This window comes from Haemorhous mexicanus, chromosome 1 (assembly GCF_027477595.1).
Source record: "Haemorhous mexicanus isolate bHaeMex1 chromosome 1, bHaeMex1.pri, whole genome shotgun sequence".
In the NCBI taxonomy this organism is placed as follows: Eukaryota; Metazoa; Chordata; class Aves; order Passeriformes; family Fringillidae; genus Haemorhous; species Haemorhous mexicanus.
The window spans coordinates 120,838,658-120,856,188 of record NC_082341.1 but is presented as its reverse complement, the minus strand read 5'-3'; the positions used below and the strand labels follow the sequence as shown (position 1 = coordinate 120,856,188).

Genomic DNA, 17,531 nt, shown 5'->3' with positions numbered 1-17,531 from the left:
GAAAAATACTTTCCATATTTAAATAAATGCACCAAAGTCTAAATGTTTAAAAATATTGAACCAAGCAGGCTGGACTTTGAAACTGGCATTTGACATAGACATAAATCCCATAAGGAACTGCAGCTTTACTTACTTTGCAGAGAAACAATAAAAAAATATCTCTGGCATGTTTGTAATCTCCACCTAGTAGAATTAGGAGAGCCTAATGAAGCCATTCCCTTTGCAAACTTATGTCACAATTAAAATTTCTGAATTCAAGCTATGACAATAATGTGACATACTTCTTTCTCTCCAGGAAAAGTAAAGGGAATGGCAGTTGTCCTGAAAACATTTCTTTGTCTCCTTTTATGTGTGAGATTGTTAGTATTTCCTCTCAACTGGAGGGAAGAGAAGGGAATGGATACCGCTATGCATGAAATGTTGAAGATGTAAATAAAAGATTGTAGTGTTTCTGAAATGTTTTTACAATTGCATTATGCTGTGAAGCGTTCTGTCTAATTTACCCTTCCCTCACAACAGCATTTACTCTCCCTATCTGCTGGAAAGATATTTCTATTATAATGACATCTAGGAGTCTGAGTTCTGTAAACTGGGTATTGCTTTCAGTAGCTTTCAGTAGCAGCCCACAATGCACAGTGTGGTTTGAGGCATCATTTACCTTTATCTCATTCACTTTCGTAAAAGACATTTTACAGATTTCTTTGTGAAGGTGAAGAAGGCTCACCATAGGTTTATGTCAAAGCATTGTTGAAGTTGTTTGATTCAAAAAAAAAACCAAACTAATTTTAGCCCATATAGGGGAAGACAGGAAAGGGGAAATAGCTAGTTTATTTTAGGGTTGCATAGTATCTCGTTTTTCCTGGAAGAAAGGAAACATGAGGAACGTGTCTTCCTGTTCTGTAGACCAAAATCTCATTGTGTATGTTGCGGCATGTGGCAAGTAATTTGTACAGAGCCTCCACACCCGCTCCCTATTCAAGTTAAAAAGAGGGGCAAGAAGAGGCTGATATCTTAAATCTCTTAAAGTGAAGCAGTTGCTGTCTGCACCCACAACGGCTTCATCTAATTCAGCTCTGTAGGAATCATGGACTGGTTTGGGTTGGAAGGGGTCTTTAAAAATTCTCTCATTCCAATTTCCCTGTCATTGGCAGGGAAACTTCCACTAGACCATGTTGCTCAGAGCCCCATCCAACGTGGCCTTGAACACTGCCAGGGATGGGGCATGAACAGCTTCTCCAGAAAACCTGTTCCAGTGCTTCACTGCCCCCATAGTGAAGAATCACTTCCTAATAACCAGTCCAAATCTACCCTTCCTCATTTTAAAACTGTTGCCCCTTCTAGCACCTGAAGCCCTGGTAAAAACTCTCTTTATCTCTTTTACAGTAGAATCACACAGAATCAGAATCAATTAGGTTAGAAAAGACCTCAAGGCCAACCTACGGCCCAACCCTACCAGGTTCAACTAGACCATGGCACCTAGTGCCACATGTCCCGTCTTTTCCTTAAACACCTCCATGGATGGTGTCTCCCCCACCTCAGTGGGTAACTAATTCCAAAGTCTTATCACTCTTTCTAGGAAGGAATGCATCCTAAAGCCCAACCGAAACCTCCCCTTCCACAGCTGAAGACTATGTCCTCTTGTCCTGTTGCTGGTTGCCTGGGGGAAGAGGCTGAACCCCACCTGGCTGCAACTACCTTTCAGGGAGTTGTAGAGAGTGATAAGATTTGCCCTGAAACTCCTTTTCTCCAGGCTAAACAACCCCAGCTTTCTCAGCCACTCCTCACGAGACTTGTGCTCCAGACCCTTCACCAGCTTCATTGCCCTTCTCTGGACTTGAACCATCACCTAAAAGCCCTTCCTGAATTGATGCGCCCAGAACTGGACACAGGACTCGCGGTGCAGCCTCACCAGTGCCAAGTTCAGGAGGACAATCACTGCCCTGCTCCTGCTGGCTGACACTATTTCTGATCCAAGCCAGGATAGCCTTTTTGACCACCTGGGCACACACTGGCTTCTGTCCATCTGGATGTTGATCAGCACTCCAAGGTTCTTTTCCACTCAGCCTCCTTCCAGGCATTCTGCCCTCAGCCTCTAGTGCTACAGGGGTTATTGTTGCCAAAGTGTAGGACCCACCACTTGGTCTTGTCAAACCTCATATAATTGGCCTTGACCCATCTGTCCAGCCTGTCCAGATCCCTCTGCAGAGTCTTCCTACCCTCCAGCAGATTTACACTCCAACCCAATTTGATGTCTTCTGCTAATATGCTGATGTAGCCTCAATCCCCTCATCAAGGTAATTAATAAAGATATTAAACAGTTTTAATTAAACAATATATTATTATATTGAATGGCTGAAAAATGTCTCCTCTGAGCCTGCTTGTCTCCAGCCTGAGCAACCTCAAATCTGTCAGTCCATCTCAGGGTGGAGAAGTCACATTCTGCTTTCCAGTCTACAGCAGCATTGTCTTTACTGCTTTGGCTTGTGACAGAGCTCCTCTGCGCCATTAAGTTTTGTACTCAAAGCCAAACAAATTGTAAAGGAAATTGAAAAGTTAAGTTTGCTATAGGTTTGCCAGCTTGGGTACATACTTCTGCATGCTGTAGCTAGCCAGATAGCTGATCTTTCCCTCTCAGTGTGATGTTTGAATATATCAGTGTGTTTTCTTCTGGTTAAACTTTGAAAACTTCATTAATATGGATTTTAAATCTCTACTGAATATACTATGGGCAAGATACAGAATAGTTAAATGGCAAGATTCTTTGGATTTTAAGTAGGTACTTTCCAAATAGATTTCTTATTGACTTTTCAATGTTACAGGATTTTTTTTAAAAAAAGTGCCAATTAGGCATGGAAATAAATTTTAAAATACTTACTTGTCAGGAATGTGGATTTTTGTTTCAATTTTATTCCACAGATTCCTTAAATTTGGTAATATAAAAGAGATTTTGACTTCTTTTTGGTCAGTAATCATTTTTGTGTTGTCTTCTACTTCTGACAGTCGTTTGTATGCACTAAGCAAAAGGTAGGATGAATGGCCTATTTCTGTCTGTTTTCATTACTGTGCTCTTTCTGTGTGCTCCATCTTATTCTCTGTATATGCCTACTGGGACATTAAAGATTCTGTAATTATTTCAATAAGATCAGGGTTATAGATTTTTTGTTCCACTTAGTTTTGTTCCATTAGTTGTTTGCTAATAAACCTGCCTCTGTGCTGAAGGCTAACAAATTTCTTATTTAATACTGTACTTTTTTTTACATGATATATTAGAGAACATTTTAAAAGGTCAAGATTGTGAAATTTACTCTTTTCCCTTGCTGTTGTAACAGTCTCCAGGTAGCTCCTTAACTGAAAATTTCAAAGTCATCATCATCCTTTTGAAAACATAAATATTAAAGCTGTTTTGTTTCTTATTTCAGAATCTGAAGGAAATTGAAATGGTTTGAGATATCACAGTGCTTAAACCCTAGAATGATTTTCGCTCGAGCAAGTTTGTTTGTGGTCTCACAAATAAGAATATCCTAAAGGAGCAACAGAAACTGGATAAATTGGAGCAGTGCAATAATAAATCCTTCAGATAAGTGCACAGGGGTTTCCCTGATATCGAGTTCTTTGACATCTGTGGTGTAAACCACCGTCTTTTACGCTTTTCACCACATGGTTTCAGCCCAGAGTAGGATGGAGGCCTGCACAGGAGGAGTGCTTCACATACTCTCCCCTAATACTACAGACCTGTGCCTGAAGCTGGCATCCAGCTTGACACTGCTGCTATTTTCAAATTTTTCTACCTACTCTGGAAAATTGGTTCCCTGGTGCCTAAAGTGATACTTATTCTTACATTCAGAAGGCCTCATTTTTTTCTAGTGTGGAGTACACCATTGTCTTTCTCAGGCCTAAGTACCATGAAATCATTCTTGGAAGAGAGCACCTTTTCCTGGTGCCACTGGTATTTTGAAGAGCAATCTCAGGTGTCGAGTCTAGCGGTGTTGATTGTCATGGTTTTTCTGTAGTTGTGCAACGCTTGTGTTAGGAGGCAATTGAAAGCTACTCAGTCTGAGCAAGTCTATTTTTTATTTATTTATTTATTTATTTATTTATTTATTTATTGCCTGCACAAAGCAAAACAATTAACATTAAATCTGTCAGTTGTACAGGGCTAAACCCTTTGTTTCTCAGGCTCTCTAACTGGACATTTTCTCTGACATTTTCGCCTGCTTACAGTGACAGCATAGCAATTACCTTCTTAAAAGATTTTTATCCTGTGTACCTATGTAAAAACTGTTCCCAATATTGGCCTAATAATTGTCCTGAGTGTATTTTTTACTTAAAGTTTGAATGAACAGAGGACCTTGTGAACTGGCCTTGTCAAACCTTTGGGAGATTTGTGGTGAGTTTAGCATGTATCGTATGCTTTATAGTGTAAGCTGTTATTAGTTCTACTCAACAGCTGAAGCAATTTAGCCAACTGCTCTACAGATAAATTGCTTCTTTGCACTCTGGTCTTTTCTGAGACCACATGGAATTCTGGGACTTGACCTCGAAAGGAATATTTTTACTACTTCTTGAGACCAAGCTTCACATACCCTCGATCTTCAAATTATTAAGTGTCCAGTGCCAGGAGACTTCAGTAAATGTTAAATTTCTTTGGAGGATTCGAGACTCCACGTTTCTGTAATTCTGTAGGTATTTCCTATCAAAAACTATAAAACTGTAGTTAGCACTTCAAACACATCTGGAATATAGGGAAGGATGAAGACAAATTTGACACTGTCCAGGAAAAAAAGGCAAGAAGAATGAAAGATCTAGACTATTAACTCATGAAGATGAGAGTTAATTACCGCTCTCAGCTTGTAAAAAGGATGAAGATACAATGCTGGAATAGGATACTTAGAAATATTGTGATAACTCCATTATTACGGGGCATTTTCTTTTAGAATAGGTTTGATGGTAATTAGTGGAAAACCACGTACTTAGCTCTGCTTCAGTGAAAGAGGTTGGAGATCGTTTGAGACACGGATTGCCATTACTTCTGAGCAAACAGTTAAAGTACTGAGGCATTGTCATTGGTCATATAATTATCTACTCTATGATGACATAGGTGTTTAAATCAGGCACTTAAGGGACTCACTGAATTCACCCCTACACATGTCACAGGGAAAAAGCAGATGTTAGAACTTTTTAAGATGATCCATCATTAAATAATAGCAGGGCTTTTATGTGCAGTCTCAAAGGATGCAAATTGCAACTTTTAACACTTGGCTTTCTAACCTTGGCTAAGGTTCTGTCTACCTGACAAAACTCTTGTCGTCTTGAATTTGTTATGCTCAGCAGTACAGATGAGCTGCTATATATCACCCTGGATAATAGATCAGCTTTTTTTGTGCCTAAACCACTCTAATCTGTGGTTTAGGCATAGACTTTTAGAATTATAAGGTGCTGTTCTCATACATAGGCCGACCTCAAGCTCACACAGAGGCCAAGAAAGCAACCACAATGGGAAACTTCTGCATCAGAACTTCTGCTTTGTACATATTGTCTGAATTTAGAGGTTCTATTCATGGAAAATATTTCACTTTCCTAGATAAGTTGCTTCTGTGAGATGTTATTCTCAATCAAATATCTGTGTTTTCTCTTTGGCATGAATTACCTGTTCCAAACATTCAAGTGTTGTCTTCCTCTGTTGGTCAATAAAGAAATCATCAGTAGCACAGATTTCTTGAGTTGATATTTGCAGTTTGTGTTGAAAGCATCTCATAACCTTATTTCAAGGTAAATTATTGAAAATTAGATCCATATGGTCTGACACTGCATTAATCTTTTGGCTCCCAACTGTTTCTTAATGCTTTTGAAGCATAGACGTGTCAGAATTGGACATGGGATTCTAGTACTGGTCTCACTGGTGACTTGTTGCAGAGCTACCAGCATTCTTTACTCCCTTTCTACAGTAGACCATTTGCTTGCTCTTGACTGCTTGACTCTTACTTAAATTACACAGGCAGTTCATGTGCAGGTGACTTTACATGTTAATAATTTTCCAGTATGCCATTGTTCATTTATGAATGCAGCATGTACAAAACTGTGTTCAAATGCAGTTCAAATGAGTGCACTGCTCAGATGCTTTTTTATGGCTCATCTTCCCCATTTGGTATCTGTGACTTCATCAACTCTTTACATTTCCTCCAGATTTTACTGGGTGAGAGATAGAGATACTTCAGAGCATCAGGTTGAGAACTTCATGCCTTAAAGCATTTCTCACAATGATATTTCCACAACTGCAGTTATTTTTAGTGGTCTGTCAGTTAGCAGGGTTTTGCTGTATTTTATGAGTTACATTGAGTTTGTACACTATTTAAAAAAATGTGGGCTGAAATCCAAATGGTACAAGAAATACATCTGCATTATGTCAATTTGGTCCTTTCTAGTCAGGCTTGTGGTGTCATAAAAAATGGATTTTCTGGGAAGATCCTTTTTCTGTAAAATAAAATTCAATGCCATTGGTTCACTTGCTGTTTTACTATTTGCTGTTGTATTGTTTAATAGGGTCTAATGTTTCCAGATTCAGGGTAACATGCTTTTTATCTTATTTATGCTTCTGAAATGCTGATGTATTATGGTTTTTGTCCTGAGTCCACTGGAACTTAGGTCAAGGAAGGGCTCAAGATCTCCTGAGCCAATCGTTTCTAAACCCTTGGGTGTAAGCTTTCTGATCCACTCTCACTGTATATTTTACTTCACGTTACTTTAGTGTTAAGTATCCTACATATTTAGAAAGAAAATCACAATTGTTTGGTTGTCACTGCAAATGAAGAATGTATCACTTTTTGAAATATGTATTAGATTCCCTTATCTTCCGTACCACAACAGTTAATCTTATTATCAACTTTTGGGACCAGAGCTGTGCTGTTGCACAGATTTCATTGGTTACTGGCACTATTTGATCATACTAGAAATTACTTTTCTTCTTCAGACTTCAGCTTCCCTTATCAATATTCTGTGTTTGTAAACTGATGATTTTCATTTACTTCTATAAGATTCCACATTTTCACTTTCGCCATATCTGAAAGAAAAAAATTGCTCTAACTGCTTTTCCTCTCAGTTTAGATGGGTATTCACCAAAATATTTCCTACTTTCATGATGCAGAATTTCAAAGTTTTTATAGTTTGATTTTCAGATTTTTTTTTTGCATTATAATAACTACTTTGTTCAGTTTTGTTTGTAAATTTATTTTAAATTATTTTGGAATACTGAATTCTTTCAGAGAAAGAAACCTATGTCATAATTCCTGCGTGTTGTAATTGAAATTAATTTGTGAATGTTCTAACACAGGCAATTGCCAGTTAGAGGCAATGATCTTTTATCTACCACACTGACATCTAGCACAGAATGATTTTAAGTTGCCTGATTTGCTTTTTATGTTTGGAATAGATGTGTTATTTTTAGAGATTTCAAAAATGCTTTATCAGTAGCATCAAAAATATGTCTTCAGAAACCTGTGTGAATTTCTACATATTTACATGCACTTAGAAGTACTTTTTAGAGGCTTGTTCCTTCTATTTTGTCATCTGTGTTGGCAGCTAGAAACAACACGATATTTTTGTCAATCACGTACAACTATCCTGAATTAGCCTGTAGTTTTTAAGCCTGTAAATAACACTTTTAGTGTGGAGTCCCACATTCCGGCTCCTCCTGGCTGTCTTTCCTATTAGGTTTTACTGATAAGTTTCTGTCATGTGAATTGTCATACCAGGTTTCAGTCCTACCAAATCATGTCAAATTTTATTTCACAAACATATAACTGTAGGTTCTAATTTGTCTTTGTTGCTCACAGAACACTTTATAGCTCTCCTTACTTTAATTTGTTTTCAGTGATTTTCCATCAGGTCTTCACCTTATGGCTAGGTATTAAGGGGCCCTTTAGCATGTATTTTAGATGGTAATTTTAAGATCTTAAGTCTCTTGTTCTGAAGTTGTAATGCTTAGAAAAATTACAACTGTAGGAGTTCAGTCATGAAAACAAAACTGTTTTATGGTGTTCGGTTTTTTTTTTTTTTTTTTGTTTGTGTAGCCTGTGGTTGTTATGTAATGAAGAATATATACAGGCTCTCTTCTCTTTGCTGAAAACAGATCAAGGTAAACAGTTGAAGCAGAAGGAAACTAACTGTTTTTCCATGCATCTTATTATTGAGCTGTGGTTAAAAGAACTTCCTTTTTGTTGCTATCAAAAAGATCTCAACTATAGCTTCAGTTGAACATGGAGAAGAAATAGATGCTTTCAGGGATGGGAAAATACATAGAGGCACTTGCCTTTGCCTAATGAAGTCTGAAAACTAATGTTAGCTGTGATTGGATAGTTTTTCTAAATTACATTTTGGCATGGTAGAAGACAGAAATGTTTCTTTTTGTTCCTTAGCTTGATTTAGTGTTGAAACTTTGAGCATACAAAATATTTTACATCATTGGTTATCACAGATAAAAAAAATTGGTTGCAATTTTAGCAATAGTAGTTTAAAATAGAAATACTAAAGGAACTGAAACGGAGTATTTTAGAAACATGAAGTGTGAAGCCCTGCCCTGTTCTAGTTGAGAGCAAAACTTCTGCTTACTTTATGGAGGCCAAAATTTTGCACAAACTTTACAACAAAATAAGAAAGAACAGCCAGCTGAGTATTTTTGGGTAGCTGTTACATGTTTCAGGAAGAATTACAAGACATGAAACTAAAGGAGGCATGAATTTAACCACCTGAGAAATGTAATAATCACCCAGGGCTGGGAGGAGGGCAAAGCTGAGTTCAAGTAAAAAGCTGAATTTTTCACCCTAAAACAAATATCCATTTACTGAAAAATGTGGAGAGAAAATAACATCACATAAATCCTAGATTTGTGCTGGTGCTTGGAGTTCCTGGGTTGTGCCAGAGTGCAGGAGACAGTGAATACAGAGGTGGGAGACCGGGACCTGGGTCCCAATGAGATGCAGAGTTACCCTTTTGCAACTCATCTATGGCCTTATTAATCTTGGGGAATTTCTATTTTTTTTTTTTTTTTAACACAGCTTAAGCAGTGAAGGAGGAAAGTCCCTTGTCCTTTCTTCCTTTTTCCTTCCGCTGTCCCCAGGACCTAAGTAACAATTTCAGATGACAGCTGCAAATTATTTCATGCCATCAATCCTGCCTTTTTTTCACATGTTTATTCAGACAGTAAGGTTAGGAGCTGAGGTGTCCTGATCCCCTTTTTCTTGCTGGATAAAGACATATCATTTGTAGAGGAGCTGGGGTGGAGCGAGTAGTGCAAGGGAGGCCAGGTATCATAATGTTCGTTATGACAAAAATAGGCTTAAAACACCCACTTTCAATCTGACTGCAAAAGTTCACTTGTATAGAGAGCTGCCAGTATCAACAGGCTTTGGTGTGTGTGGAGAGCACGCAGTTAATCTGAGTTGGAGCATCCAAATGTAGTCATGGTTGCATAATTTTCTTGTCAGGTTCAAGTGTTACATTTGTAGAACATCTTCAGCAACCACTCACTTCATCATAAGGTTTTAAGAGCCATATTCTCCATTATACTTTAAAATGTGAATAATCCTTTCATTATTGAGGAAAAAAATGCCACATAGGTTCAGAAATAGGGGAAATACGATACTTAATTTTTGAGATGTGCTTGATTTAACATTACTCAGGAAAGCCTTACATAATATATGTAATATGCTGTGGTTAATATCCATAAGTACTTTCTTAAATAGAGGTGCTTCCTTATTTCTTAACAATAACCACCTGCTTACGCTTTTAGAAGTGTTTGATACATTTATACATATTTACTTGATTTTTGTTCTGTGAATACTCTTGGGGAAGGTCATTAAACTGTTTACAGGTTTAAAATCAAGCGCATGCCTATGGAATTTTAGATTTAGGGTTTAATTTAAAATACGTAAATTTAAGTCTAAATTAAATTAAAGAGCTGTATTCACACCATCTAAAGTGATTGGTATGTATGTCTTTACTACCTAGAATGTATCTGAAGCTGTAATTGTAGTATTTTATACAAGCTTTTATCAACAATGAGGCTAGCATGTTCTTTTGCCACTTGGTGACCTCTGGTCAAAAAATGGTGCGAAAAAATGACAAAAAAGTAAAATCCAGTGCCGATTTTTAAAATGCAGAGGTTTTTTAATAATGTTATTTTATATTGGTTTGGGTTTTAGCATAGAAAGAAAACAGCTTTCCTGTTTAGCAAAGAACAGCCCAAGTTCTGCATTTTTGATTGCTATGGTTATACTGTGTAAACTAAAACTATTCATAGAACTGCCTCAGTATTTCCATACAGATACCCTCTGATTTCTGCTTTCCCTGTCATAGATAGTCGTTTTGAGAAATTACCACTAACAAATCCCAAAATATGTTGGCCTGGAATATTTGAGAATGATGGCTGGTAAGTCCCAGGATGAAATGACACAAATTTGTCAACAGCTTCCACAAAACCCAGCATGGTTACTGTTTTACAGCTATGGATGTAATTAATTAGTAGGTCATCAAAATGAAATGGTTTGGAAAAGACTATTGTCATTTTTGTAAAAAGCTATCGCCAAGCTGAGAAATTGCAATTCTCAGCTGTAATCAGCATTTTCGGTATTGTCCTTAGCAGCAGCATTGAGAGTGTGGGGGCTGGTTGGAAGTTAAATGACTAAGCCCTTTAACCTCATCCTAGTTTGGTCATGTTTCTGGTTTCTGGTAATTGCCTTAGATCGTACATTTTTTGCTCAGGTTAGATTTTCAGATGATTTCATTTTAGGTGTCTCCCCAGTTTTTATGTTTCTACACATTCTCTACAATGCATTTTCTACACATTCTCTACAATGTCTGTTTTTATTTAAGAGTTAGTTGGCTGTTTTCTTCATTAGTAAAGGGCAAGTGAAAGCTGTGGGTATAAAGCTGCCTTTCTTAAATCTATGCCTTTTGTTATCATTTTTTCTTTAGAGTAATACATTTACATTTCATAATCATAAACATGAAATTGAAGAGGAAATCAGTTCTCGAAAGATTAATTCAGTCCTGCTCACAGCTGCAAAGACTGTGGAAATAAATATCATTTTGCAGTAACATATTCCTGACAAAGGGCATAACAAAAGACTGATTTCTATTCAGAGATAGTGGGTATATTTATTTTGCATGTTGGGGGGAGGGGCTGTGGTTGACTGCTTGCGACCCTGACCTAGTTTTGTAGCTGCTTATTATTCAGCTATATGTTTGAGAAATCTCTGTAATTTAATTTGGCAACCTCTTCTGCATGTCTGCACGTAGCAGTAGGTGCTGTTAATATTAGTCGTGCCCCATGCTGAATCATATTTATTTAGAAAAAGGAAAATCCTAATGCACTCATAACTCAGAAAGAAACTGTTAATTGTTAGCAGAGAACTGCCTGATTACAGACTGGATGTCTCGTCCAGGGCCCTGCCATAATTAGTAACCACTGTTGACATTTAGATTTAAATTGAATTTTCTTCTAATTAAACCCAGAGGGGGTTGATCCTCTCAGATGTACAGGTTAATAAAATTAGTCAGAAACTGTTAAACAGTAAACTGAATTCTCCAAGAGAGCTTTCCCAGTGTATTGTTAGGAATTCTGTAATTAATATTCAAAGGATTCATTAGATTTGGAGTTGTCCTTTTTTGTTTTGGGTTGCATCTGGGTTTTTTGCAGTTATTTCTTTAATTAGGTCTGTTTGCTTTTGATATCTACAGTAATACTAATTTCCATCATGTTTGTGCATGTGTAATTTTAAGTGCTGTAGCACCATTCATCCATAAAGTGCAACTGTTACGTGTAATAACAAGCTGCCTTTTTCTGGGCACATTCAGCGAATAGTAAGCCCAAAAACTAAAAGTGGTGTAAAATATATTTTAGGAATATAGCCTAGATGAACTGGTGTCTATTTCTCATCATCATACAAATGTTATATCTGTCACAGGGTCATTTACTTTTTTATTCACCACTGTTTTTTGCTGATCCTTCCCAAGCTTTTTGTTTAAATAGGATTATTTTTCTGATGAAATGGAGATGTTTGTATTTTTCCTATTGCTTTTTCAAGTACCATCAGTTGTATTGAGATCTCAGCCTACTTGAAATTAATCTGTGGTTTTGCTTTCTTGTCCTGCTCAAAGATTAAGAAGTTAAGAGTAGGAAAGCTGTTAAATATGTGTGCCAGGAAATCTCAAGAGCATCAGTGATGTAAGAAAAAGTAGAGTCAGAAGTAACACAAGGAGATCTTTGAACATTAAACTTTGAGAATATCACGAATTTTGCAAAAGTGCTCTGTGGGAGTAAAGTTTCTCTAACAAATATTTCATAGCTGAACTCACTTGGTTTTTCTTTGTAGCTTATATACAGAGGAAATCCTGTAAAATATTGGTGAGCACTGAGAACAATTTAGTACCTGTACTAAAAACTTAGTATCAGTTTTACAAACAAGAGTGAAGAATGCATTTTACCATTTAATGAGCCTCGTGAAAGTTATGGGCTTGCTTTAAATCAATTTCTGCCCCAATGTAACTTGAAAAAAAAGGGTTTAGAGAAACACAAAATGATAAATGAAAATGTGTAAGGAATGCTTTCCTGGAAGATACCTTGAAAGCATAGAAGTTGTTCAATACTATTGAATTGAATTTACTCCCAAAAGGAATATCATTTCTATTCCTTTCTCCTTAATCATGTAAGCCAAACAAACACAAAAAATCTAGATGACTTCATTTTTCTTGCTTAGTCTGACTAAATAAATTGGATTAGGTAAAGAATGCTTCTTACTCAGAATTGGCTTCAGATGGTATAAAAACACTAAAAATGCATGGAACAATTCACTGCACTAGTGCACGGGTAAATTCCTCTCTCCTGCAGGTTTGTTTTGTAGAAATCACAAGACAGATCTAACCAGAAGTGGCTGAAACTATCAGGTCAAGACTAGGAAATTTTAAGCCATTTAAAAGTGTTGTTGATCTAAATGAGTCTTTAATGGGAACATTTTGTATGGATAACAGCTTCTGGATTCCGGTACAGTTCTCGAAGAAACATCTGAAAAAATCTGAGTAAGAGCAGTGAAACGGAAAACAAACTTCTTTAGCCCATAGTCCAGACCTTGCACTGAAAAGAGACTTAATATTGCTATTGATTTTACACAAAAGATGTCTTCTATGATGATGGGCAGCAGTTCTGCTGAAATCAATAGGTAATTAAACCCCCAATGAGAACGCAGTCTGAAACTGAATTAAACTAAACTTTTGCAGTTGCCAAATCACATTACCCTGAAAATATACCCCAAAGTCTCAAAAATTATCTGTAATCCCATTAAGAGCCATAAACTCAATACTAAATTTGGCAACACAGTAACCTTATTGCATGGAATCAGTGTTCATGTATGGATGAGAATACGTTGATGCATGATCCTTTCATGAGACTGGGAGTGTCATTGAGAGCCCCTAGTAAGTAAGTGATCTTAGATTTTTCCTCAAAATCATATACAAGCCTAATCACTGACTAATAATGTAATATACATACGAAACGTGAATTTGTTTCTTGTATGATTTTTCGATTATGAATTAGGAAGAGCAAGTTTTTGATGTCTTGAGAGCTAGGCAGAGCTGTTACAGCAAGCGAAAGCAGATGTGTTATCACCGTGCTTTTATTAAACTACATGCACCTCATTGGTGCCAGCAGGATGCCAATAGAGAAAGGAGAGAAAACAGCAGTTGCCAAAGAAGCCAACAGCGTGCCCATGTAGTTTGGCGTGAAATGCTTCAGGTGAACCATCAGTAGTCAGGTAATGTAAAAATGTCCATGTTCCTTATTTTACAGATGGATGGAGCAAAATGCAGACTTGGTAAAGAGTAGAAGGCTTGGGCTGTGTTAAAGACTTCTGCCACTGAGCAGGGAGGCTCTTTGCCCAGAAGCCTGGAACGGACGTCCGGTTTGGGGCACTACAACCTGGCCTAGCTCAGTGTCTGACAGCGCTTTTAGAAACAGCTACAAGGAGAGCCAAGGGAAGTTTAACTGGGCTGGTTGATAAAAAAGCCTAGGTCTTTGCACACACAGTCACAGAACATGGCAGATTTCAAGGAGAGAAATATTCTGTTTCCATGGCCATATGTGGTTTCATGAGCAAATGTGATGAGATGATGACAAGGCTTTTTGGAGGAAAATGGGCTAGAAATTGCAAAGGACAAATAGCTGAGGTTCTTTCAAGAGAGTCTGTCACTGGAAGCCATAATCTCTTATTGCTGCCTGTACATGTAAATTTTTGAGCCTGTTGCAGGGATACAGAGAACAAAGAAATACCTTTCTTACTGTTAGTTGTTCTTAGTGTCTCACAATATAACTTTTTACATCTTTCATTTTTCCACATGGTTTTGATGGTGAGCTAAGTAAGTATTCAGTACTTAAACTTGTTAGATGTAGGATGTAAGCTTTTCTTATTTCTTTGAAATATCATTTAAGACACCTAATTTCTGAAGGAAGAAGTATATTTCTGGAAAGCACATAACTACTGCCACATAAACATAAACTCGAAACCTTTTTCATTTTATCTGTTTCAGTCAAAACCCCACATTCTAAGTCACCTTGCCAATTATTGTGAAAAAATAATCAATACTGACAGTATTCTGTATTATCCAAAAAAGGGGTGAAGTCACAAAAACCCATTTTTAAATTGTGAATAATATATTGATATTATTTCTTTTTGTACATAGTGCCTATGGCAATGCATGTCTTGTGAATGGAAAAAAGAATAGCCATTATTTTGCATACGAACTCTTGTACTTTAGATTTGAGTTGTCTGTTCCCCAGATGCTCCCAGTCAGCTATTTCCTATGTTAGGTAAAATATTTCCTCAGCTGCAGATTTTTGCATACAAACTGAGAAATGCATTCTGTACTTGCTCTTTGTGTAAAGCTTTCATTTTTGTCAGTGGGAGTTCAGTGTATAGTATTAGGATTGTATATAACTCTAGGTACTTGTAAGAAATATCTCCCTTTATACTCTAATAGATTTGTCACTAGTAATTTTTTTCCAGTTATATGCTAGTTCTACCAATTCAGCAACGAAATGAAAATAATAAAGATAACATGTAATGCTGGATAAATTGCATTTGATATACCTTTTGCTTTTTATCCTCAATTTCCCATCACCTGTATGTGATGGCTCACTCTTCAGCCTTTATTTTGTCATTGAACAAATTACTTGTGCAGGTAAGCCCCAGTGAGACTGCTTGCATTGGTTACTTTTCATGGATAGGAGAGGGCTGCCCCATGGGCCCTTTGTCAGAAGGTGCCAAGTTCTCCTAATGAAGGTGGTGGGGAGGTTTTCCTCAAGAACTGGGCTCCAAGAATTCATGCAGGAGAAAAAGTAGTGAGTCTGTTCATTCAGTATTTCTCTGACACAACTGTCCCCTCTCCTGCAAAGTTTTTGTCAAAACTAGCTGCAAATAGAACAGCATATGGAAGAATTTCTCATCCACTTTATGGGCAGAAGGATTTGCCACAGAACTGTTAGCAAGTGATGAGGGACTTGATAATGCAAAGTACCTTTGCCTTACTCTGTGAATATAGTAATTTTTAGAATAGAGATAATTTTTAGCATTGCATATTAGAAAGCAACTATGGAAGCCAGTGACGTTACAGAATTTATTTTTGTAGCCTAAGTAGGTGAATTCTTTGATGCTTTTGCGTGTTCACAGATCCAATGTTAGGTGGAGATTTCCAAAATCACTGGGACGTATAAGGATTGGTGTTTCTAAATTCACACAGCCCCTATCAAAGATATATACCAGCCTTTTACAGCTTGAAGCAGCTAAATTTTGGTAAATCCTCGATATTTATGTCAATTGGTGAAGCTGATGCATAAACTTTTTCAAAACTCATCCATCTAGGAAAGCTTTTTGGAATGACAAAATTGAAAAAACATGGATGTTTTACTTTGAAATGCCATTGGGACTTCCCCTCATGAGAGAGGGTTATTAATATGCATCACTGCCATCCAGTCAAAAATAGAAACAAACATTCAAATATACAGTAAATTTTTCCAATTAAAGTAAAAGAAGTTTTACGATACTCCTACTAGTTCTGCTAAGTTTAAAGTCAGTATTTTAATGTTTTTAAATATCCACTTACAAATTATAAGACATCTCTTAGAATAAAGAGCATAGAGGCATGGTGTGTATGGGGGGATAATTTATGGTTTTGGAATGGATTACATAATTATATTGGCTTTCAAAAAACAGACTATTCATCAGGTTAATAAATATTTTCAGGTGCATACCTATCCTGTTCCACAACCATAAATTATACTGTTCTTTCTCTTCCATGTAGTTATACGTGTGTCCGTGCCTTGGATATTTTGAAACTGTTGAGTGTCCCCATAATTTTATTGAGTTTCAGTGAGAACTGAGAACACTTTGCATGTCGTCAAGTAGCATTCAGCAGAGGAACAGTTGGAAAGAAAAGAGACATTTCAGTGGATAGAGATAAGATTTGGCTAATCTGCTTTTATGTGCATGCGTGTGCACACACACGCCTTCCTTTCCTCTACGTGTATGTGCGCACGCACATGACAAATCAAGATTTTATGTGGAAATGTGTGAAAAAATGTTGCCTTTCTAATCTTGCTATGAGCTAGACCATATGACTATGTTAGAGAGTTGGAAAGAACCGCTGGTGCAAATGTCTGAAATCTGATTTAGCTTTCTAGGCTTCTTGGCTGACAGCAGACTGTATTTTGGGAATGTGCAAGCAAGTATTTAGGAAGAACAAAACAGTAAATGGGATAAGTTCTGGACACCACTGAGCCAAATCACTGAAATCTGGTTTTGGAAGCTGGGATTTATAAAACCAAAGTGCAATGGCTGTAGAATTTACAGACAGGTTAGGGAGACAAAGTCAGCAGACGGTATGTGCATGATAGCACATGCATGTAATAAATAGTGCATATGAGTTTGCTATCAGGTTTTAATCAATAATGCAGCAGGATATACCTTATAGGTACCAGTATATGGTTTGAAGGATAGATAGTGCATTTAGCCAGAAAATACAATGAGTTTCCCTGGGGTTAATTACAGGTTCAGTGAACAAAAAGGGATAGCCCTAACAACAGGTTGAGGCAGGCAGTGCTGCTCATGCTGTACTGGCTTTTGGGTGTTTTTTTCAGGAGCACTCCTGAAGGAAACTTTTGAGGGCTGTGATTCTGCAAGTTACCAGTTGTGTGTATCTGACTTGTAATTATTAAATTTGAAACTTAGGGATGGCTTCCCCACTTCATTCATGTGTGGTGAATTAAGTGAGAAGTTATGTTGACATCTAGAAAACATCTTATGGAATCAAAATTCAAGAAACAGTGCATTCCATGGAAAGGAAGATAATAAAATTCTCATAGTTTGCATACTTACCTCACAACACATTTAGACTGTTTTAAAAACTAGTTTTACTACCTGTCATTGGAAAACTGTTCACTTAATTCACTAGTAAAACAATTTTTTGCATTAGTGTTGTTCCTTGGATGA

General features: G+C 37.1%; 1 protein-coding gene across 3 annotated transcripts in view; it reads left to right on the top strand.

Moving 5' to 3' along the window:
• Positions 1-17,531, top strand: part of TOX (thymocyte selection associated high mobility group box) — a 216,228-nt gene that overhangs the window by 62,424 nt on the left and 136,273 nt on the right. The window lies entirely within an intron of this gene.